Source organism: Corythoichthys intestinalis, chromosome 11 (assembly GCF_030265065.1).
Source record: "Corythoichthys intestinalis isolate RoL2023-P3 chromosome 11, ASM3026506v1, whole genome shotgun sequence".
Lineage (NCBI taxonomy): Eukaryota > Metazoa > Chordata > Actinopteri > Syngnathiformes > Syngnathidae > Corythoichthys > Corythoichthys intestinalis.
Genome location: NC_080405.1, coordinates 3,833,247 through 3,861,066, shown reverse-complemented (window position 1 = coordinate 3,861,066; position 27,820 = coordinate 3,833,247). Strand labels below are relative to the sequence as shown.

At 42.1% G+C, this 27,820-nt stretch overlaps 1 pseudogene; it reads left to right on the top strand.

Moving 5' to 3' along the window:
* Positions 1-5,084: 5,084 nt before the first annotated feature.
* On the top strand, positions 5,085-25,505 carry LOC130924357 (uncharacterized; annotated as a pseudogene).
* The last annotated feature ends 2,315 nt before the right edge of the window (positions 25,506-27,820 follow it).

Below are 27,820 nucleotides of genomic sequence, written 5' to 3'. Positions count from 1 at the left end.
GATTCAGACATCGAATCAAATGAAAACGTTTTCGCAGTAGATGGTTTTGAGGATGATATATGTGCTGATGACAGTGGAAATCTTCCCAATATTGCTGCACCACACATATGACTGGAGACAGAATCTCCAGCAGATGAGGCGATCGCTGACAGTGAAGTTGAAGAAATCGACGTCACCCTTCTGGAAAATTTGTTCTTATCTCCTAAAACTCTTAACCTCTTCCAGAGACCCTAATTATTTGATTCATGCATGTTGGAGGAGGCAAACCTGCAAAACAGGTTGAATTGAGGATCACGAGGACCAGACTTGGCCACCCCTGGCAAAATGCATAGCGGGAAAAAAAAAAAAGTTTGGGTCTCAGGAGCTTAAAAACCCTTTAAAACCGAACTTGTTCAATTCAATTCAATTTTATTTGTATAGCCCTAAATCACAACAAGGTTGTATCAAAGGGCTATGCAGAGGCAATATGATACACAATCGGAAACAGCAAATGAAGCAACAAAGATGAATAAATAAAGTTCAAGTCCTGGGCATCACCCCATCCTTAGACCCTCCATGTCGGCAAGGAAAAACTCCAAAAACTCCAGAGTCTTGGGAGAAAATGTTGGCGGAAACACGTTTACGCATATCATCTTTGAAGCTTCGTCACGCTGTAATCGTGTCACCTATGTTCCACTGGTTGGTCTCATTTGAAAGTGCGGAAGTTGAAGTCCAAATGGGAGCTATGGAGAAGAGTGCAGACACGCTCGTCCTGTCACGCCCCCTCAGTCCTAGCTGTCTGTTACATATACACATTTTACAAAGCATACATCATTATTTGCAAAACATACAGAAACATACATGATATTTACAAAACAGAAACATTGATATTTACAAAATGTAAAGCAACATTTATTAGAGATGTCCTGATCGATCGGCCTCCCGATCGATCGGCTCCGATCACGTCATTTTCAAAGTATCGGAATCGGCAAAAAAATATCGGCCATGCCTTTTTTTAATGTATATTGATTTTAATTAAATCGTTTTGCTAACAGTATTTAACGTTACAGATATAATATGTTACACTCACCCTGAGTTTTTAATTTAGGTTTAGCGTAGGGTTATCACAAATATTTCAAATACGGCAGTATTTACTTGATTGATAAATGAGTCATGTTAAAGCATTTAAAGCTAATAATATTTGCGCTGTATGACCCTTTCACTCGTTGTTGCATTCAAACTATTGTAATGATATTTCCCCTACAATGAGAGACAAAGTTTATCAATAATTGAGTAGAGTGAACCTTGGTAGCCTTTGAAACCGTCTTTCATTTGATTAAATCCTTGCAATCTCTCTCCCAATGGTTAGAAATGTCACAGGAATCAATGAGGGTAAGCAAGGAGGCAATTAATCATTGTCTTAACACCATAACTTATTTTCCAAAGCACAGATGGTATATCCATTGTTAGCATGACTCACAGTCATGGTTTTACTTCCCATCATGGTTCCACTTTCCCATCATGCCTTGGGGCATGCTGCAGTATCTGAACTGAAAGCTCAACAAATACACTAGATGGCAGTATTTAGTCACAATACACAAAGTCCCAAGTCTTTCTATCCGTGGATCCCTCTCACAGAAAGAATGTTAATAATGTAAATGCCATCTTGAGGATTTATTGTCATAATAAACAAATACAGTACTAATGTACTGTATGTTGAATGTATATATTCGTCCGAGTTTTATTCATTTTTTTCTTAATGCATTGCCAAAATGTATATGATCGGGAAAAATTATCGGGAATGATCGGAATTGAATCGGGAGCCAAAAAAAGCAATCGGATCGGGAAATATCGGGATCGGCAGATACTCAAACTAAAACGATCGGGATCGGATCGGGAGCAAAAAAACATGATCGGAACAACCCTAACATTTATACATAGGTTCATTAGAAAACGTTTAGAAAAGTTTTAGAATCAATCTTCAAAAATGGAAGTGTTTCAAATTTAGCACATCTTGGACCACATGGGATATCGAAGCACAATTTACTTTTCTAAGAACTCCTCAAATGTCGCGAACACACGACAGGCCCTGGTCCAGGTTCTCGTAAGTCGCACCGAGTTTGCTGCACAAATCTCACCCAGACTCGTCAAAGTGCATCCTCTTTTGGTAATATATTGTATATGAGGAGATCGCAAATCTTACAGCATTTTGCATACACACAGTCCAGTTTGGGATTCTGTGGCAGAGAACTCAACCAGTGACGCATACACAAGTAGAGTTTCTACAGCCGGCTCCCGCTCGTGGCGTCAAAATTTCCGAAAATACCCGACCAGGAAATTAGAATTTTCATTTGTAACTGACGGCCCGTGAGACTGATAAATAAATGCTTATAGAACACAATGCCACTGTATTATTTCAATTCAATTCAATTTTATTTGTATAGACCTATATCACAAGGTTGTCTCAGAGGGCTTTGCAGAGTCAATATGATACACAGTCAGATAAAGTAGATGAACTAGATGAGTTCAAGTCCTGGGCATCCCCCATCCTTAGACTCACCATGGCAGCAATGAAAAACTCAAACCCCATGGGAAAAAAAGAGAAACCTTGGGGAGAACCACAGTCAGGAGAGATCCACTCCCAGGACGGACAGGCTTTAGAAGCACCAGGACTGATGTTGGGTATTAGCAGAAGGAGTTCCCGTTTGTAGAGATGCAATGGGGTGAGAGAACTTGAAGGGGTCCATCTAGCCATTTAAGATGGGGGGCGTCCATCCAGCCGGGGTCAGGCGGCTGCGGCTGAAAAATAGGGGGGAAAAGGGACACCGGGTGACTTGTGATGAAGAGACTAGTCAACTAGATAATACAATTAGAAAAATAAAAAATAAAGTAAAGACAAGTGGTAGGTAGAGTGAGAAGCAGGGGATAGGACTCAGTGGTTGAACTTCCCCCGGCATTATAGCTTCTAGTGCAGCTTAGACTGAACTGTGAGACCAGTCTGTTTTTAACTAACCTGACCATAAGCTTTGTCAAATAGGAACGTTTTTAATCTAATCTTAAATGTACAGACTGTATCGGCCTCTTTAATATTAGCTGTAAGCTGATTTCATAAGACAGGAGCTTGGTAACTAATGGCTTTAGCACCTACAATACTTTTTAGAGACCCTGGGAATTACCAGTAGACCTGCATTCTGAGAACGAAGTGTTTTGTTGGGGCGCTGTGGAACCAGAGCATCTGTGAGATAAGATGGCCCCTAACCATTAATGGTCTTCAATGTAAGAAGGAGGATTTTAAATTTAATTCTAAACTCTACTGGAAGCCAGTGAAGGGCTTGGAGCACAGGGGTGATGTGCGGTCCTCTATTAGTTCCTGTTAAAAGTCTTGCTGCTGCGTTCTGGACTAGCTGAAGACTTTTTAAATAACTTTTAGGACGAGCTGCGAGTAAGGAGTTACAGTAATCCAATCTAGATGTATCGAACGCGTGAATTAATTTTTCTGCATCGATTTTAGACGGAATATTTCTAATTTTGGCTATGTTGCGTAGGTGAAAAAAGGCTGTTCTGCAGGTTTGTTTAATATGAGCTTTAAATGATAAGTCTGGGTCAAATAGAACTCCTAGGTTTTTAACTGTGGTGCTGGAGGCTACACTCCCATTGTCCATAGTGACTATCTGGGCAGTTAGGGAATCTCTCACACTTTTTGGGCTTATTATAAGGATTTCTGTCTTTTCAGGGTTAAGTAAAAGATAATCAGTGCTCCTCCAGGTGTTTACATCTCAGACATAGGTACTTAGTTTATCCACTTGCCTGATCTGATCAGGTTTAATTGATAAATACAATTGTGTGTCGTCAGCGTAACAATGAAAATTAATGCTATGTTTTCTGATGATATTGCCTAAAGGAAGCATATACAGTGTAAACAAGATGGGCCGAGGACCGACCCTTGCGGCACACCATAACTGACTCTTACAGTAACAAGTCCTTAGTTACTTTGACTAATGCAGTTTCAGTGCTATGATGAGCTCGAAAGTCACACTGGAAATGTTCAAATAAACAATTGTCCTGTAGGTGCTGACATAGTTGTTTGATTACCACTCTTTCAATGACTTTGGAGAGGAAGAGTAGATTAGAGATATGTCTGTAATTGGCTAAGATATCAGGATCTAGAGTAGGTTTTTTTCAAGAGAGGTTAAATAACGACATATTTAAAGGACTGGCACGTGGCCAGTAAACTAATGAGGTATTTATTATATTTAGGATTATATCAATAGTTAGAGGCAGAGTCTCTTTAAAAACTTTGGTTGGAATTGGATCTAGGAGGCACGTTGATGTTTTAAAGGACATAATGATTGAGGTTACATCGATTTGGTTTACAGTTGTGAAGTTATTTAAAGAGGGGTTCATAGGAGATTCTGAATTTTCACTCTGTGCTTTGTCAGACCTAATAGTTGGAAGTAATTCATCTATTTCGCAAGTATTTCATGCGCGCAATCATGTCCTACCAGAAACCCACCAATGGGAGCATCGCGCTGCCGCATCAAACGCACCAGTAGGAGGGTTGCACTGACGCATCATTACAGCACTTCTGAGTTACGCTACAATAGTTTTAGGAAAAATGTCACTCTCTTTAGTCAATAAGGGGTAGCATCCCAACTTGCATCTTCTATGAGGAAGAAAACCAACAAAGCTACAAAGAACCCTACTGAAAAATACCCCCTGGGAAACCCGAGAGGGAGTGAGGATGAGTTCCCCAACAGTACGGACCCAACGTTGACAACTTTGGCAAACGGCTTAATGACGACGGCACCTGTAAGATGCATCTGTGGCAAGAGCCTGAAGAACGAGCAGGGCCTAAAAATGCACCAGGGCCGAATGAAATGCTTGGTGCAGGGGAGGGATACACAGCGCACAGGACTGAGTCCTGGTGAGATGACGGAGGAGCCCTGCCGGGAGACACCCCACAGAGCCCAGAACCTCCATGTGATAAACCTTCCTGCTCCTATGTAGCTGTAATCAAGCCTCCTCGTACCAAGCGGAAAGCCGACACGGAGTGTGGCACCAATTCGACGAAGACACAGACAGATGTTGACAGACGGCTTCAGACCATGACTACCATCATTGTCTCTTATGGAGCATAGAGGTTCTGTGTGGAAGCAGTCAAACCCAGCATTTCCAATTACACCGTGAACCGAAAGGCAGAAAAGATCCATTAACTGCGGCAGGAGCTCCGGTCCCTGGCAAGGCAGTACAAGGCAGCAACCGAGGAGGAGAAGGCGCCATTGACTGAACTCCGGAACATCTGCAGGAAGAAACTTACAACCCTGCGAAGAGCTGAATGGCACAGGAGAGAGCGAGCAAGGAAGCGAACAGCATTCATAGCAGATCCATTTGGATTCACCAAGCAGCTATTGGGGCAGAGGCACAGTGGGCGGCTAGTTTGCGCCAAAGAAGTAGTCAACAACTTCCTGGAAAACAACCTGAACGACCCTGAAAGAGAGAAGGATCTAAGGCCTTCCAGTGCCTTATTGAACATACCATCTCCCACTGTCAATTTCATCACCAGCGAGCCCATCTGGAAAGAAATCCAGGAAGTTGTTACTGCAGCCAGAGCCAGTTCAGTTCCAGGCCCCAGTGGAGTGCACTACAAGATGTACAAGCGATGCCCGGAGCAGCTGAAAAGTCTTTGGAGGACCCTGCGAGTGATTTGGCACAGAGGAACGGTTGCAGACCAGTGGAGGCAGGCTGAGGGTGTTTGAATACCTAAAGTAGAAAACTCCACCAAGCTGGAGCAGTTTAGGACCATCTCACTTCTTAGCGTTGAGGGGAAAATCTTCTTCAGCATCCTTTCCCGAAGATTGACAGACTTCCTCCTCAAGAATTCCTACATCGACACTTCTGTTCAGAAACGTGGAATCCCAGGTGTGTCTGGATGCCTGGAACACACATTCTGGCTTTCGAGTTCATCATAGCACCGAAACTGCATTAGTCAAAGTAACTAAGGACTTGGTACTAGCCGCTGACGATGGATTAGTCTCGATCCTGGTTCTGTTGGACCTGAGTGCAACTTTTGACACAATCGACCATAATATCTTATTGCAGAGACTAGAATGGGACATAGGCATTGGAGGTGCAGCCCTCCGCTGGTTTAAATCCTATTAATCTAATAGGTACCAGTTTGTCAATGTAAACCAGCAATCATCACCGTATTCCAGAGTCAGTTATGGTGTGCCGCAAGGGTCGGTCCTCGGCCCATCTTGTTTACACTGTATATGCTTCCTTTAGGCAATACCCTCAGAAAACATAGCATTAACTTTCATTGTTATGCTGACGATACACAACTGTATTTATCATTTAAACATGCACAGATCAGGCAAGTGGATAAACTAAGTACCTGTGTCCGAGATATAAATACCTGGGTGAGCACTAATTATCTTTTACTTAACCCTGAAAAGACAGAAGTCCTTATAATAGGCCCAAAAAGTGTGAGAGACTCCCTAACTGCCCAGATAGTCACTCCGGACAATGTAAGTGTAGCCTCCAGCACCAAAGTTAAAAACCTAGGAGTTCTATTTGACCCAGACTTATCATTTAAAGCTCATATTAAACAAACCTGCAGAACAGCCTTTTTTCACCAGCCCAACATAGCCAAAATTAGAAATATTTTGTCTAAAAACGATGCAGAACAATTAATTCATGCATTCGTTACATCTAGATTGGATTACTGTAACTCCTTACTTGCAGCTTGTCCTAAAAGTTCTCTAAAAGGTCTTCAGCTAGTCCAGAACGCAGCAGCAAGGCTTTTAACAGGAACTAATAGAGAGCACATCACCCCAGTGCTCCAGGCCCTTCACTGGCTTCCAGTTGAGTTTAGAATTAAATTTAAAATCCTCTTTCATACATTTAAGACCATTAATGGTTTGGGGCCATCTTATCTCACCGATGCTATTTCGATACCACCCCAACAGAACACTCCGTTCTCAGAATGCAGGTCTACTGGTAGGTCCCAAGGTCTCTAAGTACAGTAGGAGCTAGAGCCTTTAGCTACCAAGCTCCTGTCTTATGGAATCAGCTTCCAGCTAATATTAAAGAAGCCGACACAGTCTGTACATTTAAGATTAGACTAAAAACGTTCCTATTAGACAAAGCTTATGGTCAGGCTAGTTGAAATCGGATTAAACTCAAAGTTCAGTCTAAGCTGCACTAGAAGCTATAATGCTGGGGGAAGTACAGCCACTGAGTCCTATCCCCTTTTTCTTACTCTACCTACCACTTGTCTTTACTGTATTTCTCTTTTCTAATTCTAATATCTAGTTGACACATCTTCATCACAAGTCACCCGGTGTCCCCTTTCCCCCCTTTATTTTTCAATTGCAGCCTCCTGACTATCCGGAACCCTGGCTGGATGGACGTTCTCGTTGCCCCCCCCCCCCCCCCCCCCTCATCTGGCTAGATGGACCTCCTCTTGTTTCTTAATTCCATTGCATCTCTACAAACTGGACCTCCTGCTGCTAATACCCACCACACCAGCAGTCCTGGTGCATCTATAGACCCTACCCACCGACGTCACAAAACCACGTGCTCGCTGTATGGTTCCGCCCACTTGTCCGTCATTTTGTCTCTGTATTAGTATTGGTTTCAATTGATCGAGGAATTTAAAATGCATTTCATGGAAGACCCGGTGCTTTCTGATGCCGTAAACTCACTGGATGTGTTGCATAAAAGGCGTTATGTGGAAAAGCTTCATTCTATACAGTCGCCAGATCCATATTTGATGCCCAAATCGATGTTTTTCGACCCACTGTCTTCGCCCTGTCTGCCTGACATCTGCTACGCTGATATTTACAATTATCTTGTCCACACAAAATCAGCCTATTCTCACGAAAATTTGAAAAACTTCAAGAGCTTGGATGCTTATAAATACTTCGTTGCTGGTTGGGTGAAACAGGTCCTCGTCCACGAAAATTCGGCAGGAATCTATCTTGTGCTTGGAAAGGTGAGTTACGAAATTTTCAATTCAAAATCTTTTGTTATTGCTAACATCCACTGTCAAGTCTAATGTATTTCATGTCGTTTGTCAATGGAGTTAAGGCTTTTAATGTTTATATGGTTTAGCGATAGCACTCTCACTACATACATACGTGTATGTTGTCGGCGATTAGCCTAGCAATGATCTTAATTGTGGTTATTTGTCAGCCCAAAACCCTCTAAGTATATCTTAAATGCATCTTACCGGATATAAAATGACTACTACATAGTCTGTGGTGATTTTTTGGTGCCCAGTTTTCACGTCGAATTGCAGCCGTCCATTTCGCTCTCCTCTTTGGATCCCTCGGAATACGGTAAAACGTCAAGTCTCTCCTTCCATCTTCTCTGTTAGTGCAACCAACAGCCACACACGCCTTCACCATTTTGATTATTAATGTTAAGGAGCAGAAAAACACGCCGTAAATAGGAGGAATGTACGTAGCCGTAACAGGTTAACACTATGTTTTGACGGACAATTGGGCGGTAACATTCAGGAGAGCGGAGTTGTGACGTCACGTGGGTAGGGTCTATAGCCTGTCCGTCCTGGGAGTGGATCTCTTCTGACTGTGGTTCTCCCCAAGGTTTCTCATTTTTCCCAAAGGGTTTTTTGAGTTTTTCCTTGCCGACATGGAGGGTCCAAGGATGGGGGATGCCCTGGACATGAACTTTTATCTAATTCATCTACTGTTTCTGACTGTGTATCATATTGACTCTGCAAAGTCATTGTTGCTGAGATTTGTATTGCGGGGTCATCATACATGTTTTGCCCCCCCCCCCCCCCCCCCCCACACACACACACACACACACATACATACACATAGATCTAACTCTGCCTATGTAAGACCTGTTGTGTTTTATTCTGTGTTAAAGGTATAATCAGTGGAATATTAAATTCATTATAGTATATAATATATATAATATGTAACATATATGGGAATATTATAAAAACAGTTACCAACAATTATCGGCCGATAATGGCAATTATGTCGTCACACAAATAATCCAGATTTTTAAAAATTCAACTAATAACGCAATCCGATGATAATAGACCTGATTTAGCCTCCAAATTTGCTCAATCAAGACAGCTTTGTCCAATTCGGCGCCGGCACCTCAACCCTTTCTCCCTCTGAAGCCCCTGTCGCATGATTGACGTGTGACACAACATGCTTGAAGCAGTAGGATAATATGGCAGCTCTGTCACCAGTGTGAGTTTACTTTTCTGTGTGTGATGCAAATAACGCTCTCGCCATCTGCACAACATGCAATGCAGAAGTTCCACAAGGTGGAAAGGAAGCGTCGTCTTTAATCACCACAAACCTGATCAGCCATTTGAAGCTGTATCACAAAGATTTGTGGAACGACTACGAGGCTGCTGCTAGCGCAATAAACAAACGGAAAGCTACGGAGCTTTTGACCACTAGAGACACCTTTGACAATCTGTCATTGTTTAGATGTTGAAATTTCCCACTAAAAGTAGCAATAAATTCTATTTTTGCGCAGTAACATTTGTCCTTGTGTATAGACAAGTTTCCTGAGCGAAACACGGGCGGCGCCATCATGGAAAATTTCTGTTCTGAACTTCCGGTTTAGAAAGAACAACATGCATTTCAGTTGAAGTAAGCAGTGTGTTGACAAAGTTAAAACTGCGAACTCAAAGCAGAGGAACCCACGGAATCTCCAAAAATTGATTCAGCACGACGCAGATGAGATTGTATGATTGTTCTTACCACTTCGTTGATCATTTGTGGACAAAATTATAACAACCAATCAGCCTGTGTTGATGTGAGGTGTAGATTGCTACGCCGGCCACTTGAAATTACAAATTATATTACATATGCCGAATGCAGAAGGGCTGACACGGATTTTGTTGTTAGAAGGAAATACTTCAAGGTATATAAATATAAACAAAAATAGTATGTCATTCTTTTTTATTGCAGATATTTGTCGCAATAAAACATTTGGACAACATGATTTTTTTTCCGTTTCATTTAAAACGGGGCCTCGTCAAACTTTCACCCGACATTATGGCCTCCAGACGGGCTTTCTCCTGCTGTCCACGGTAATTCCAGCTCCAATAGCGTATCTTAAAGTTGCTGCAGTTCAAAAGCTCGATGATGGATCTCGGGATCAAGCTGACGGTCTGCCGCGAGGCGGGCCACCGTCTCCTGCCCCAGCCTCTCGCCCACCCACGGGTAGAACGCACGTAGTCTCGATATATGTTGTAACGGTCACTTCTGTTGCTACCGACTCTTTGGGGAGTCAAGGGTGATCATGTGTGCGTGGTCCTATGCACTCCCGAGTGACGAGTAGTTGAGCTGGATTTTTTTTTTTTTTTTTTTTTGTGAATTAAAAGTGCATAGGTGGAAGTCTGCTCCATTTTTTTTTACTTTTTATGCACTCATCCTGCCCTGCCACACATTACAATGTCCATCAATGTACAGTAATTGTTGCTGCGAGGCACATCAATTTATCTTCCCTTGCCTACCAGTGTTTTCCACCTGTAAACAAACGAACAAAAAACTTGTAACACTTATAATGCGTTGACGTAATCGTGCCATCCAACACGTACTGATTAGCCACAGGCTAGCAGCAGATACAGTAGTTGTAGTAAATTATATTACAGATCATCATAATTACAATCATCATCGTAATAACAATAGCAAAGGCAACAAGTCATTTCACGCGCAACATTTTAGCTTTTGTATTTTTTGAGCAGCAGACACATTAGAATGCAGGGATGGGAAGAACATACTTCCATAACACAGCAGCAACATGGCTACAAAAACACCCAGTCTTTGTGGTGGCACGAGCATGGTTCCACATCTGCCACACCTTCATGAACATGTTGTCCTCCCCTGTCGTGATGATGGCAGAAGGATGCAGTATTTCCAAATTGTGTTTTAGGGATTATGATGAGTCATGTTACTCCAGCTCCACTGTTGTTTTGGATGGAGAAATTCTAAAACGGAAGTTGCTAGCAGACATGCGGAAGTAAAGTGGAAGTTGCCTGGCACGGCCAGACTGTTCTCCCTGTGTTTTTCAAACACTGAGAGTATAGTCTGGGACCCAGCCCATTAACGGCCTCTCGAGCAAGTACAAAATCAATCGACAAATCAGATGCGTTTATTTGCGTGACGTGTTCTTAACGAGCAACGTCACTCTTCTGCGTCGGAAGTCGTCTCCACAACAACACAGATGGCGAACAGGAGAGCCAAGAATATGTTCCAATCCACGGTAAAATCAGTTTTAAATTACCAAAAACACATCGACACAAGTCATTGACAACAGTCTGTCTCGCGCTAGCCATGTTGAATAAACTCCGCTCTCCTCGTCCCGCCCGTCGCTGATTGGTCCACTCCGCTGTCTGTTTGCTGTGGTTTGCTCCGCCCTGGAAATTTTATCCGCTTAATGGTGGCCAGACTCAATATCTGGAACAGCGGTGAGTCTGGAGTACCAGGCTAAAGTGGAAGTACCTTATATGTTCATAATTCACCCATGGAACTAATGTGGGGTATGTTGTGTTCCGGGGGGAGCAACTCTTTGTTGCGCGCGTTTCCGGCAGAGACACGAGAAGAAAAAGAGACACGAGCTGCCGAACACGGCAACGCAAACTCAGCTCACGAACATCATCCGCTACACACATCTTTTTTTTATAGACTTATCAGCTTGAATTATCGGTTATCAGCCAGGAGGAAATTGTTGGTTAACGGTTTCGGTTGAAGAATGGATTATAGTGCATTACTAATATGAGCAAAACAGCTTGTATGCTATCATTTGCAGTAGGTAAAGAGTTGCACATCTAACACCTTTCTCCAGTTTTCCTGGTAAAAGACGTTTTTTATCCATGTATTCCTTTTTGTCACATCTCATACTTTGTTTGTGCTTGCATGTGTGTGCATTTGTATTGCCATTTGTGTGTAGCACGGAGACAGGGTAGACAGGTGGCTATTTTCTCTTTTTCCATGACCGTGTTGAACATTGTTTAAAGGAATCATCAGACCAAAAAATGGATTTCATTTCAGGATTTAAAGAACAGCATGCCTTGTAATAACAGAGACCTTTGAATTATTCTCTGCTGACTGAAGTGATTTTTTTTTTTTTTTTACTGAAGTGAAATTGAGGTAGTGAATCAATACCGATTTTTGACAGTAAACCTGTCTCTGTGAACAACGTTGATGTATCTAATGAACTGATGTAATAGTAGAAAGATGTACTAGTAACTTCAGTCCACTAAACTGACATTTTCCACTTAGAATTTGAATCTAGGCTCACTTTACTTTTTCTTACCCCTAGAAAAAACTGTGTCCCTCATTTACATGCATGAAATATGCATTGTACATACTTTTTACCCAAACACTCAAATCTGTGAAATTAATAGCATGATCCACTCATAAATCAGTATTGCCGTGACTTCTGAAGTAAAATCTGCTTTAAAATAAATAAAAGTGAAACTAAGAAAATTCATCACATTTTATAGATATTTATACCCGATATTTGTGAAAAAGGTGTACTTTCATTTCGTTGTGATATTTTATGTCAAATGGTACATATATTTAACACTAACTATGACAATGAATCAGAGTATCGCAATTGCTAGGTTTGAAATCAATGATCGGGCATCACTAAAATTAGTGTTGACATGCCGTATCTCCTCAAACGCACTTCAACCTCTGGAAATATCAGGATGAGCTCCCCAATATTTTGGCTTATATGGAAATAGCGTTTTCCTCTGGGCACCTGTATTCAAGTGCTTAGTGTCCTAAAATATAAGTAAAAAAATTTTTTTTGCATACATCTTTTTATTTGAGCTTTTTGATACACGTACCTCATTCAATAGATCTCTGCCAAACACAAAGTAACAGTTCGAGTAATCTTTTTCATGGCCCATTTGGTGTAAGACAAAAAGCGTAAACACTTAGTCTTTGCCATAATTCCAAGGGAAAATAAAGTTATGATTGGCTTTATCGTGAGCAAGTCCTCCATCTATTTTACACAAACCACACAGACACCACTAACAAAACAAAACACAGAAAAATAAATAAATAAATAAAGCAAGGAAAAAAGCACACAGTTCAATAGTACAATTCATTGATATTATGAAAAAAAAGTCAAATTAAATATTATCTAAACTAAGTAAATTATAATAAAAGTGGAAGGGGGAGGGGCTTCTAGTCACTTTCTTGGGAGATTGTGAGTCCATCCAGGTAGTCTTTAAAGGGCTGCCAGGTTTTGTGGAAAGTACTTCCCCTACCAGAGAGTGAGAATCTCATCCTCTCTAAAATTTAAGCAAAAATGTTCACGAATATGCCTACTCTAGCCAGTTTAAACAAACAAGCAAAAAATTCGAACCACCACCCTTGCTAGTCATATCTAGTTTACGATAATTTTTTTTCTCATGACAATGACGTGACATAGAGGAGCTAAAAACTCTCTTGGATGACTGTACCACAACGAGACAATCACCAGTTTTCATCTGTCAAGAATGTTAGGGTACACAAAATGGGGAGGATCCCTGAGCAGACACAAGCACGAAAAAAAATTATTTATTTCCGTTGAGACCGGGAAAAAAAAGTGAGTTGGCTAATGCCGGAGCCAAGGTCAGAGGGTGAGTAGACCGTTGTAAGACGAAGGGGGTGTGTGGATCTTTCTGCTCGGGGTAGTCGAGACTTCGTGAGGCAATAAGGCTCGGAAAGGTGGTAGACGTAGAATCTGACAAGAAGCGCGCAAAGCAGGTCGTGCGGCGAGAGCAAAAAAATTGTGAGCTGGCGTTCAGAGAGAATCAATAAAAACTCCGAGACGCAACTGACGAAGAACCAGAAAAGTTGATTGGGCGACAATGCGGTGCCATCCACTTTTAAAGACTGCTAATTGCTGTTGTCTGCACCTGTGGCCGCTCCACCCATTAGACGTCCATCCTGCAATCAGATTAAAAACATGTCCACCTGCCCAAGGTGGGCTAGGTCTCAGGAGCGAGGGGCAGAGGCCCTAACAGAGACGAGATGAAAATGCGACATAGTTTCTGTCATATGCGGGACATTTTCTTATTGTGTTTGTAGTTAGTCAGCCTGCATCGTAGCAGTGTTTAGGTCGTGTCACTCATGCGACATGTCGTCCGCCTCCACCCTCACTGTGACCAGTGACAGGTGGTTAACCCATTCATTACCTAAGATGGATTTAAAAAAAATGTTCTTTTAGCCAGGCTTGCTTGTTTTGAAACATATTGTAAGATTTGTTTTCTTATCTTGGCAAGAGAGAATATGGATTCCTGTTAAATGTAACTTACAGTATAGTGTTAGCATAACATTCGCATTAGCATCAACTTTGGCATCGCAAGTGTCCTCTTAAACAGTTGTTGTATTGTTTACATCGGCTACGGAATGCTCCATGCTTCTGGCTGCAAATAAAACCATTGGAAAACGCTCATGAAGTTATATGTGCTTGTCTTTCAGTGTTCATTTGATATTGTTGGAAACCTTTATTTATTTATTTATTTATTTAAACTAAAGCTACATCTGACCATATTCCGTTATTAATGTGTGTCAAAGTGGAGAAAATACCAATGATAAGCGCAGACGAAAGCAGAGCCAGCTTTAGTAAACTTAACTGGTCAGCCCTAACAAATGAGACAATCAGCAAGTACACCTTAAAAACGGATATGTTGTTAGATTCCGTGTTATTACCAAAGCAAACTCTACTATGTTGCGATATAAACTGCAAAAACATACAGCATCGCAAAGATTTGTGCAGCTTGTATGATTTCATCGTTAAATGCCTATATGACTCTGGTAAAACTTTACATAATAACAATAATGGGCAAATTCCTCATGCCAAGCCTGGATGGAATTCTTATGTGGTTGAACTTCACTCAGCAGCTAGGCAAGCCTTTAAAGAATGGGCGGCATCTGGCAGAATTAGATGTGGGCCTCTTTTTGAGAATAAAAAGCGCACAAATGCAAGGTTTAAGCTTGCTGTACGTTTTATTAGTAGGAATGAGGCCAGTATGAGGGCAGACTCCCTTGCTGGCAAACTTAGTAATCATAGATACTGTGACTTTTGGAAAGAGGTGAAAATATTGAATAAGTGTAAAGCTCCCTTACCTTTTAACATTAACGGAGTATGTGGCTCGAATAACATTGCGGAATTATGGAGACAGCACTACTATGAGCTGTTTAACTGTATTAAGAGTGATATATACATACCGGATAATGTTGACCTCAGTGAGATTTTAGTGATAACCCCGGATGAAATCCACAAAGCTATTACTGAACTAGAAAACAATAAGGCTGGTGGTGCCGATTGTATTACAGCTGAGCATTTAAAACATGCCAGTCAGAAAATAATCCCTCTTCTTGCCTTGTGTTTTTACGGGTTTTTTAAGCATGGCATCTTACCTGACTCTATGATGGCAGTACAACTCGTGCCTATCTTAAAAGACAAGGCTGGTAAAATCAATAGTAAAGATAATTACAGACCTATTGCCCTGGCCAGTGTGCTCTCTAAAGTTCTAGAGTCAATCATACTGGGCAGAATTGTTTCATTTATTTCGACAAGCGACAATCAGTTCGGGTTTAAAAGGAAACATGGAACCGACATGTGTATATTTGCTCTGAAGGAGCTATTATTTAAATATCGAAGCCTAAACTCAACAATGTTTTTATGCTTCATTGACTCATCGAAAGCCTTTGACCGGATCAATCACAGCAAACTTTTTCTTATGTTAGCAAAAAGAGGGGTGCCCAAATACATAATCCGTATTCTGGCCTTCTGGTATGCAAATCAACTTGTTCGCATAAAATGGGGTGGCTCGGTCTCTGCTTGCTTTAAAGTAGGTAATGGTGTAAGACAGGGAGGAATTCTCTCTCCATATTTGTTCAATGTTTTCATGGACGACTTATCCAGCCGACTCAATAAGTGTAATACGGGAGGTGTTGTAGGAGACACTGTCATTAACCATCTTATGTACGCAGATGATGTGGTGGTGCTCTCCCCATGCAGTGCTGGCTTGCAGGAGTTACTCTCGATATGTTCCGAATTTGGTGATCATTTTGACATCAAATATAACGCAGAGAAAAGTAATATCATGATTGTCCGTTCTAAAGAAGATAGGGCGGCTATATTCCCTCAGTTCTTTCTTGGCAAAATAGCTATGAATATTTGCAATGAAGCCAAATACCTCGGCCACTTCATATCTGAAGACTTGTCGGATGACAGGGATATTCATCGTCAATGTTGTAAACTTTATGCACAGGCAAATATGCTCAAAAGAAGATTTTCTATGTGCTCCCCCCACATTAAGACCTCGCTGTTTAAGGCATACTGCACACCATTTTACACAGCTCACCTGTGGTCAAGGTACACAGCTAAATCCATGCAGAGGCTAAATGTAGCCTACAATGATGCCCTGAGGCTGTTACTGCGTGTGCCTAGATGGTACAGCGCCAGTCAATTATTTGTTAGCTCTGGATTACCCACATTTAAAGCGCTTTTAAGAAAATTGATGTACAGCTTCATGTGTCGGCTAAATGAGTCTGGAAATAATATTATAATGAATTTAACAGACCCTACAATGAGCTTTAGATTTAGTTCGAGCCTGTGGTGCCATTGGCACAAAAGCCTGTTTGTTGTGCACTGATTGCCAGTGCTTCCTTGTTGTTCTGTTTTTTTTTTTTCCTTTCAAGTCACTTTATTATTATGTCTCCGTATGTACGGTATTCTTTTTTTTTTCTTTGTTGGTGTGTGTGTGCTATGGACCCACTGTGAGATTCCGGAATAAAGATAATATATATAAAGCCTTTTTACAGACGAAAACATCTTGAGTATTCAACGACAAAAAGTAGACAAAGACCAACACATATAGAAAGGACTAAAATATATCTAAGACGAATCACTATTTAGTCCAAAAGACTAAGATGAAACTGAAAAGGGCTGCCAAAAACAACACGGGTGTGAGGAATGCCCATGTTTTATGCCACCCAGTGGCTCTCGTCCTGGACATCCATAACTCTGCGCCCAACATCATGCTCACATTTCCTCAGCCTCAACAGTTTTCATTCATGTCATAGCATTGAGCTCAAACTTCAGCAATCAGAAAAACTCAAGGTGTACTTTATCACCCTCATTACAGCAGCAAAAGATATCTATCATATCTGGATCCCTGTCTTCATGTTTTGGAAATGTAAAGTTCATTCGCCTCACACATATGGCTAGAAAATCATGATATGATAAAACAAGTGAAAAACCAACTTTTTCGTATTTGATAACCAACTTAGACTTTTTTTTTTTTTTTTTTTTTACAAGAGACCACCTCCATCGAAAGATCCATGACTCCCATTTCCTGTCATAAATGTTTGGACTCGCAATAGAATCATCATGCTGTGGGTACGTACACCTCCTCCCTTCACATCCACTTCTATATCAGTGAACCATAAAAATTGTCAGATTTTTAACATTCCCTTCCCATTCACTTAGTTACCAGAATACTGTATCTCCTTGGTGACTTGAGGCCTATAGCTAAAACAAGGGTTTTTCCCTATGCACTTTTTTTTTTTTTTTTTTTTTTTTAAATCATAAATGACTTACAAACTTGTTTTTTTGGAATTGAGACTTGGCTGGATTTTAGTTATGCTTTCTCAGCCAGTACTGGGATAAGGGAAGGTGGCACCGCAGCCATTTGCACAACTGTGGACAGAAATTCCATTTTATTTGAATACACCAAAATTGTTTTTAACACTCCAAATTTTAGGTATTACAATTTATTGACAGCCCAAAAATGAGCCCTTTCATTGTGATTATCAGTTTTCATAAGAACAAGTTTTTTAAAAAATCTATTTGACTCAATTCTTGATCATTTTAACTGGTGGTTTTAGCTTGCACATAATGTTTTAGATCCCGTTGACTGTGATTTAAAAAAAATAAGTGAGAGTGAGGTGGACTCGTATTTTACTGCTTTTGAGCGTATTCCCTCAGCTCTCTCAAAAATGTGTGGAGCATTTTGCTCCAGTGTAAATTATTCAGCAATTCATGTCTTTCCATGGACCATAGCATGGACTATGACACCGTGAAAGAGACGACATTATGAATATGAATTAGTCTGGGAAGCGTACAGACAAAAATTTCGGGAGTGTAGAAAAACGCCTACTCAAACTTTTGTTGAATTGGCTCATGAGAAGGCAGTCCTGTCAGATCGGTGGTGTGTGGCAAGCAAAGTTTCCACATTTGAGCAGCTGCGTGAATTATTCCACGAACATCCTCAAACATATCCTGCCATTTTAGCTGCAAAAAAACTGCAAGCCGCTCTCCGTTTATGTCTTCGCCGTGTAGTAAAGCATTATATTACGCCATATTCATGTTTACTATGTGGCAGCTACGCGCTCCTCTGATGTCAGCCGGTTTGTCCGGCGGTACTCTACAGCTGCTTCCCTGGCGAGCTCTCCTGTCCGTAGAAGGGCAACGAGCTGTAACTTGCTCGCCGCTGGGCGTTTTGCCGATCGGCGAGGCTAATCGACAACCCCGCCGCCATGTGATATGATCCAAGCTAGTTTAATGTGGTGATTTTTCGCTTCGAAACGCGAAAATAAGACTTTGAGACGTCACTCGGTTCGGGTTAGCATGTCGGCTAGCTGTCTGCCTCTTGGTTTGCCGGGGCAGGGAAATGACAAAAGCCTGACTAACTACGTTGGCATAAAATATCGTTCGGGAGGTTCGACAGTAAAGGTGAAGTCGACAGTTTTGACCATTATGAAGTAATTTTTCTACTGTATGTCGTACTGAATAAATGCACTTTTTAATTATTTCATATTCCATTTCGCACAAGACTGTTATTTGTCATGACCATACCACTTACATAGCAATTGGGGAAGAATACTTCAATAAAAAGAATATCCTGTCAAAATATTGGAGTGGCGAGACTGACACAATCACATTTTGCGGCTCTCATCGTCGCATTTTCCTTGTTCTGAATAATTCCCCTTCAATGGGCTGAATTGTAAATCAGATGAAACCATTACCCTGCCGACGTCATCCACCTGTTCAGGACGCTAGAGCCCTATAATGGTAGGCGTGGCTAAACGGCGGATTAAAAGACTAATATCTCATCATCTGTGCTTTGCCAAATTGTTGTATATAGTCAAATCGTCTCAAAATATGATTCGTAAAATATGATCACGTAATAATGCTATTTAAGACTTTTTTTAATCCTGTCGTACGCACTTTAAAATGATTCTATTTCGGGCACCATCACATAATGTGTATTTACATTGCCCACTAGTTGTCGGCCCTGTAAAGGTCGCCGTACATGAACAGTTACATGTTGACGGGGTTCATTTCATTTTGGGAAATGATCTAGTGGTAGAAAACGTTTTCCCATCTTTGAAAATTAGTTATGTGGTCAGTTATGGGTTACTAAGGGCTCAGCATTGTAATCAAAGTCAAAATTCATGTTTGAAAGCTGCTGCCCTGCCGAGGCCTGACGGTTCACCAACCTACAACTTAGTAAACAATGTGTTAGTTAGTAACTGGTTCCCTCCTTCGGTAGGTGACTTGGGGTGGAACTGGGCCAAAAGAGGCCCCATTGTTATTGGCCCTCCAAAATTTTGAAATATACTTGGGGTCAGGCCCACTACCGCTAGCTATTAAGGCTATAATAAGGGTATATGTTTGTTTTAAAGGTGTCGGGTGTGACGGTCCTGGCCGTTGTTGTTTTTTCTTGAGATATCAACAGTCAGCTGATCCTCTGCCAGCTGGCTGCTTCCCCTCCCACTGTGACGGAAGCTGATTGACGCTGGACGGGCAGACGACGTCGCTGGCACGAAGGAAGGGTGCCAAGCTTCAAAAGTAAGCCGCTGTCAATGGACATTGACAGCATTTGTGCCGCGTACCTCCTTGCCAGCTGCTTTTGCTCGCCATACATTCACCTTCGCATTCAATTGCTAGTTTGTTACACTCCCGCTTTTTCTGTGAGGTCTTTTGTGTTTTGCCACTCCACTGTAAATAAGAGCACCAAAGCAGTAGGGGTAAGCTGCCATTTTTGTTCAACTCGTTTTCTCCTGTTTCGTTTAGTGTAGGAAGCCAAGGTAGTGGCTGTGTCATTTTGTTGTTTCTTTTTTTACGATCAGGGTTTAGTTAGCGGGTGGGGTTTAAATGTAGATTCCTTTTGTTTGTTGTTTTGGCCTGGACTTACCCTGAAGCAAACTTCTTTCGTATTTTGTACTCATTGTTATTTGGCTTGTGTCAATAAATTGTTGATTTGTGTCCACTTGTAAATGTGTGGCTCATTTTATGTTGCATCCTTAGCAAGCCTTCCATTTGGGACATAACAGGCTAAAGTCCAGTGCGGCCTATCGATTAACAAATGCCGTTTTCGTGTTAAATTTGGTGAGTGGCGGCTTATAATGCGAAAATGACGGTACTATAGTCAAAACAGGTTACATATAGCAGACCAGTAGTGCAAAATAGTGGGGGGGGGGGGGGAATATTTCAGTCCTACACAAAAAAGGGTTTGGACGATATCTCTTTGTGAGGTTCGGTATTGCACCCATGACCTTATAAAAAGTATATACATACAATCACGCTTCTCAAACACACACATCTAATTACAAATTGAAAAGATTGATTGTGGAAAAAAAATCCAAAGGAAAAGTCAAATGAAGTTGAATAAACTAGATCAGTTCAATTTTTTTAGGCATGCCACTCAGTTTCGCCGTGGAACAAGACACAGAGCTACGTCACAAATTTGGTTTTCCATTCCTTCCGCATGTTTCATAAAGTCACTCACTCAATCCAACTGGCCGTGGCTCGCTACTTCACCTCCCTCTCGTAAGGTGGCGCCTTGCTCAGCAATTTATGAAAAATAATTCACATTACACTTGACCTTCATGACCTCATAATGGCTCTTGGGATATGTAGTTTTTAGTGGTGATTTTCGTTTTGAAAAAGTACATGAAATGATGGAAATGTGGCGATAAACACGCGGTCCATGCAGCGTTTTAATGTTTTTTTAATGATGATTGTCAATGATGTTGTTTCCCGTTTTACTTGGTCAATTGACTTCAAATAAAAACAAGAGAACCTTCCAGTGAAACTTCCACACTTTCAAAGGCGACCACGAGGGTGGCGTAATTACAGTGTGACAAGGCTTCAAAGATGACACTGTGCACATGACATGTGGGCGCTTCCCAGGATTTGTAAGGGTTAAGAAATGTTATCTGACAACTAAAGTGGCTGTAGATCCTGGTGCATGTCACTGGACCTCTTTAATCTTCTGTAGTTTTTGATCATTTGCTACAGAGCTGACGTGTGGGTGCCCTGAGGGGTTGGGCTAGTTTCATTGCTTAGTGCAGTGTGGGTGGCGCCCCCTTGACCAATTCCCGAAGGCTGGTTAAGGGCAGCTCGAATGGTCCTCGGGACCAACCTATGTCCTGTGACGTGGACAGTGCTCCACAAGCAGTATGACCCAGCATTGCTTGGGTTGGTGCAACACGAACGCAATCAAATTGAATGGCAGATACTTTCCCTGGAGATGCAGCAGTAATGTAGTAATAGTAAAAGGACATCATAAAGAGGTTAATGCACAATCAATTTCCCATCACTGTGTATGGTATTGTGATTGTCATGGAGAAGAATGAGAGAGACAGTTTTTATGTTTCAAACTTGCTACTATTGTGACCCATACCGCACAACCCCAAGAGACCATGACTCTCAGTCATGGTTGCCACAGCTTCCCATGAACCATTGCAGGCGTGACAAATAATAAATAACAGTCGCTACAGTATAAAAATCCGGGCGAAATAATTCACAAGTTGACACTATGTTTATGTACTTGTATCAATGCTAAATATTTGTATGCCTATCCATACATTTTGATTTAAACAATATATTAAGTCCTTCCAGTCTTTCATGCTCTTTTTAGGCTCTGCATAACTAAATGCGATTCAGATTCTTTTCATAAAAAATATGCATAAATAAGCATTTGACTCAGAATCAGTTTTGCAAATGCATAGACTGTACAGCAGATATCTTTGCTGAAAGCATTCTCACAAGATCAAGATGTTAGGAATGAGCATCAGCCGCAAGGTTTAAATGGTGCTCATAAAAAGTAAAGAGTTAAAAAACAAAACAGTGCATAAATGGGTGTGAGCTCGAAAATGTAACGGACAAAAGACAAACACACCGAAGGGGAACTAGAGAGTATGACAGCGTGGCGAGTACCCCTGTAGATAAGTGGTGGTAAACTTGTATAAGCGCTTTTTCCACCTTTCAAGGCTCTCAAAGCGCTTTACACTACATCGCCATCCACCTACTGGTGACACAGCACCAGAAGCAACGTGGGGTTCAGTAGCTTGCTCAAGGATACTTTCATCAGGGCGGCGAAATGAACCCACAACCTCTGGGTTGGGGGACAACTACTCTACCACTGAGCCACGCCACCCTGTGTGCTAACTACCTACATTAGTTGGCTGTCATGTTTGTGTACATTTTATTATCCTTACAAGACCCGCAAGCCAAGTTGCAAAGAAACTACATTTGATGCCTTTTCCTGTAAACGATACTGACAGCGAACAGATGACTTTGGTTGAAAGTACCTTATACTGGAACGACATTCACTTGTCCAGCATTTTGTGAAATATAGGTGGGCCTATTTCTCGCTTACCCTTTCATCTCTATCTCAGAACCCCAGTCACACCTTCGCTGATTGCTCCCAATTGTCATCATATTTCCCTTCACTCATAGTGTCAAACAAACTCACCCGCCATTAAATGTTCCTACATTGCTTTCCCTTGTTTTGTTTTTGGGTTTCCCCAAATTAGTCATTCCATTTCCTCACATCTTGCCCTCTTGTACAGCTACTACCATATTTACAGTTTCCTTGTTGCCCCAGCAATTCTTCGTCTTTCAGCCGCTCTAGTAATACAGTGGCAGTGTTTCTAATCAGGTGAACTGAGAGCAAATTAACAACTGTCAGACTCCCTCTTCTCTCTCATCAATCGGCCGTAACCGAGTGGAAGCAAATCTCCACCAGGAAAGACAAAATGAATATTTAGTAGTATGCTTGCCCAAGCTGGCATTTTAAATGGCCTCTGCGTTGTGTTGTATTTGTGGATATTTGAATGTGTCAGGGTTGTGGCAGCAGATAAACGGAAGACAATTGGCTGTACGGCAGTAATCATGAACACAGTCAGGTGTGTTATCTTAGTGGTGGTTGCTGACAACAGTCTTCAACATCCAGAGAGAAACACACACACACACACACATCCCTGGACGTTTTCCTCCATCCAAATTCAATCAGACCGCCGTCCGCCTTGCAGAGCAATGTGGCACTGCCCCCATGCATGACAGTATCAATTCAATTACCTGGGAAATGGATCCATATTCAACTCATATAAACTCATACACAGGACTACGAAGGGCTGCTTCTGCTGCCAATACAATGAAATGTGCATTTTTGCTGTAATAACATTCATTTAGGCTGCAACTTTAGAAACCTTTTTCACCAAGGCATTTGTCGCTGTCACAATACATTATCTATAAATCGGGCCTACGAAATATCGATTCATTTCCGAGCAAAGCAAGAATCCTACAAGTTGAAAGAAACCAATACACATACAGTAATACACACCAGGCAAAAAAAAAAATGGGAGCACATAAGAGAGAAAAATATCAGGAGTGGTTGAGGGGCCCCATGTGGCTTGAGCAGATTTCCACTCAGAAACAATCAAATACAGTGCAGACCTCGCTAATTTATTCAATTTCATTCTTTAATCTGCTGTTGCCAGCAAAATATCACATACAGAAAACACATTATTGCCGTACCACATGTATCAAACCAAGGGGTCAAGAACATATGGCTCGCGAGCCATGTCCGGCTTAAAGAGGAAATATGTCGCATTCCGAAATCACATAACTATTTTTTCCCTATTATTATATAGTGTATGTAGAAATAACCTGTCAGCCTCTGGTAAATATGTTCCATACTCACTGAAGAAAAGCTGATTTTTCTTGCCCACGCCGCGGGAGTTCCACAGACGCTCGGCCAATTCAACAGCATGGCTAAACATTGTTTGCTAGCAGCTGTCACGTCACGGACGGTAGCCTGTACGTGCTCAGCAGAACGTACAATCAACATAGACAGCGATTTGTTGGACAACTCATTTTTCTTCTGCGAATCAGACATTAAATGATATGAAACTGTTTTCGTTTTCGCGGAAGATGGTTTTGAGGACGATTTATGTCCTGATGATGGTGGAACTCTTCCCAATATAGCTGTGCCACACATGTACAGTGTGGAGTAGAATCATCTGCCACGCAGCCTAAGCAGTTCTGCTCTGTATGGCACCAGTAACATACGACAGCTCCCAATCAGTGGCCTCACTGAAGAGTTCATGGTGTGCAGAAAACGGGAAGCACAACAATACAGAGAATCCAGAGATCCAAAGGTTGCATTAGCTGGTATTCAGGTGCAAACAGGCAGAAAATGGACTTCAGGCAAAGCCATAGATGTAGCTGAGTCACGGCTGAGGTAGAAGGCACTGGTGGGGTCCATGGCAATGGCTACTTTCCGTCAACCAGAGTTGACAAGGCCCAGGGCAAGGAGCGTCGGCATCTGATCCAGGAGGAAGTGCGGGCAGGCGTGGAGGAAGCACGAGTCAGCAGGATGGTGGGAATGGGGCAGCAGGGAGCATGGACTAAATGGGAGAATGTTCTGCAACGGAAAATCACCTGGTCCAACATCTGGAAAGCAGACTTCCATCGTATCAGGTTCTTAATCCAGGCCGTGTACGACGTCCTTCTAATTCCAGCAAACCTCCATGTCTGGGGAAAAACGGAAACACCATCCTGCCCGCGCTCCTCAGGACGGGGCTCCCCAGAACACCTACTCAGCAGCTGCCCAAAAGCCCTTGGAGACTGGCGCTATCGCTGGCGTCACGACCAGGTGCTTGGGGCTGTCGCTGACATCATTGCCACTGCCATTAACAACAGCAAAGGCCACCACAAGCCACAAACCATCACATTCCAGAGCTGGAGAGAAGCCTAGTACTCCACCAAAGGAAAAGTCTGCCCTCCTCATCTCGGCCAACGACTGGCAACTGGAAGTGGACTTGGGCAGGCAACTGCAGTTCCCTTCCAGGATTACATCAACCAGGCTCCGCCCAGATATTGTCATTGTTTCAGATTCCACCAGGCAGTTGATTATTCTAGAACTGACTGCGCCATGGGAGGAACGCATGGACGAGGCAAATGAAAGGAAGCATGCCAAGTAACAGGAGCTGGTGGAAGAGTGCAGGAGGAAAGGCTGGAAGACAATCTGTGAGCCTCTGGAGGTGGGCTGCCGGGGATTTTCAGGGTGGTCACTCTGCAGACTGTTCACCCGGCTAGGACTTGTCGGGGAGGCAAAGCGTAAGTCTGTCAGATCCGCAACTAAAGCCGCAAAGAAAGCCACAAGATGGCTTTGGATTAAAAGGGCAGAGCCGTGGGCAAACGCTGCTGGGACACAGGCCGGGGATTGATCACCCCGATCGGGTCACCTAGGCTGAGGGGGTCTGATGTTGAAAGACCCGAAACCCCCAATGAAGCTAGGAAACATCACTGATGATGTGTCCCAGCGCATCTGTAAGATGTATCTTTCACCTGGAGAAGTATTTGCACCCCTTGTGATTTTTCAAGTTCACCCACTTAGAAAATAGGTAGAGGTCTAAAATTTTAATCATAGATGCATTTCCTCTCATAGAGACATAATCTGAAAAAAAAAATCCAGAAATTACATTGTGTGATTTTTTAAATAATTCATTTGTAGTTTACTGGGGTTCATAAGTATTTGTACCCTTGAGAAAATCAGTATTAATATTTAGTGCCGAAGCCTTTGTTTACAGTTACAGAGGACAGACGCTTTCTGTAGTTCTTCTCCAGGTTTTCACACATGGAAACAGGGATTTTGGCCCATTCCTCCACACAAATCTTCTCTAGATCCATTGATTTTCGGGGCTGTCGTTGAGAAAAACGAAGTTTCAGCTCCATCCAAAGATTTTGTATTGGATTAAGATCTGGAGACTGGCTAGGCCACTCCAGAACCTTGATATGCTTTTCACGCAGCCAGTGTGCTTCAGTTCATTGTCATGTTTGAAGATCCAGCCACAAATCATTTTCAAGTCTCTGACTGAGGGAAGGAGGTTGTGGCTCAAAATCTGACGATGCATTTCACCATTCATCCTCTGCTTTATACAATACAGTCGTTCTGTCCCCTTTGCCGAAAAGCAGTCCCAAAGCATGAGGTTTCCACCCCCATACTTTACAGTAGGGATGGTGTTCTTGGGATTGGACTCATCCCTCTTTTTCCTCCGCACACGACGAGTTAAGTTTGCACCAGTTCTACTTTGCTATCATCTGACCGCATGACTTTCTCTTCTATGCATCATTCAGATGGTCCCTGGCAAACTTCAGACAGGCCTTCACATGTACTGACTTCAAAAGGGGAACCTTCTGAGCAATGCTGGCTCCACCCAATTCAATTCCGAGAGAACTGGAGTATTTAAAAACATGTAGGGAAAATTAAACTATGAAAATGAACTGCATGGCACTCCAACTCACACAGGCGCCATCAAATTCATTTTATCAGGCATGACTTTTTGGGTTCCAGTTTTGTTTTTGGCAGTTTTTTTTTAATTTTATTTTCTTCGTGGAATTTATTTCTTTTTTATTGCAACAGAGTTAGTTTAACAGAGTTATTATGGATATGTGTGATTCCACTTGTCCACATTAGAAGGCACAATAGCGCCCCCAACTCATGTGGTGACTATAAATAGCTGGGCACGCCGCAGATGGCGCCAGTTGTAATTTGTCATCAGCAAAGGTGAGTTGGATAGCATTACTAAGTCGCTATTAGCTTAGCGCCAAAGAGCTAACCATTTTCAATTATTCTTTAGCATGTTGTGGCGAGGCCTGTGAGAGTGACCAGCTCGCATCGTGTGCGAAAAAAAGTCGAAAACCATCCACGTCTCCTGGAACTAAATTAAAACACAACGCAGAGTCCAGGAGTTCGACGCTCCAAATCGCAGCAGACAAAGAAAAAGGGGGTTACACTGGTGCCGTGGCCCGTTGCTGTTAGGAGCGAGTCGACTCGTCTGCTACACGGAGCTTCGTGGGCCCGCATGGTCGCAACGTTGACGATGCCTGCACTTCGTCATCACTGGTCGCAGTAGGACGTTTTTTTCAATTGTCCTCATGGTGGTGCTGTTGCGCCATATATTATTTTGAGGAGGTCTTCTTTTTCCTGGCTTGCCATTGTATGCTTGGATATTGTGTAGGTAAATGTTGTTTTTAAGCAATTTCCATTTTGTACTTTAAAAACTCGTTTTGGGGCTTTGGATTGATATTTTTTTTCATCTGTTTGTTTGCCCTTGAATATATTTTTTTGTGTGTGAGACATGTTTGTGGGTAATGGTTTTGGGAGGGGGAGGGGTGTATTATCTTTTGCTTCAATGCAAACGCCAAGCAGAAACAGGGGTCAGATTTTGTACGACCCTTGCTCATCTACTCCAAATCCTAATGTGAATTTGCCCACTAATTCTCACACTCTTAAATTGGAAGACTGTGATAAATCTGAGGATTTTTTTTTAACGATATGGCATCAAAAATTGGTCTTTCAATTGGTGAAAGTATCGCATCTTGCATTGAATCTCGCTTAGGATGTGGGGTAGGACCTGGTACACATGGGTCAACAAACAATGCTAATTCTGATGCTTCAATTATGAATGTTGTAGTGAGATCTGAAGTCAAGGAGCCAGTCAATTTTAAGGGTGATGGTCATGATGCAGTTACTGTTTGG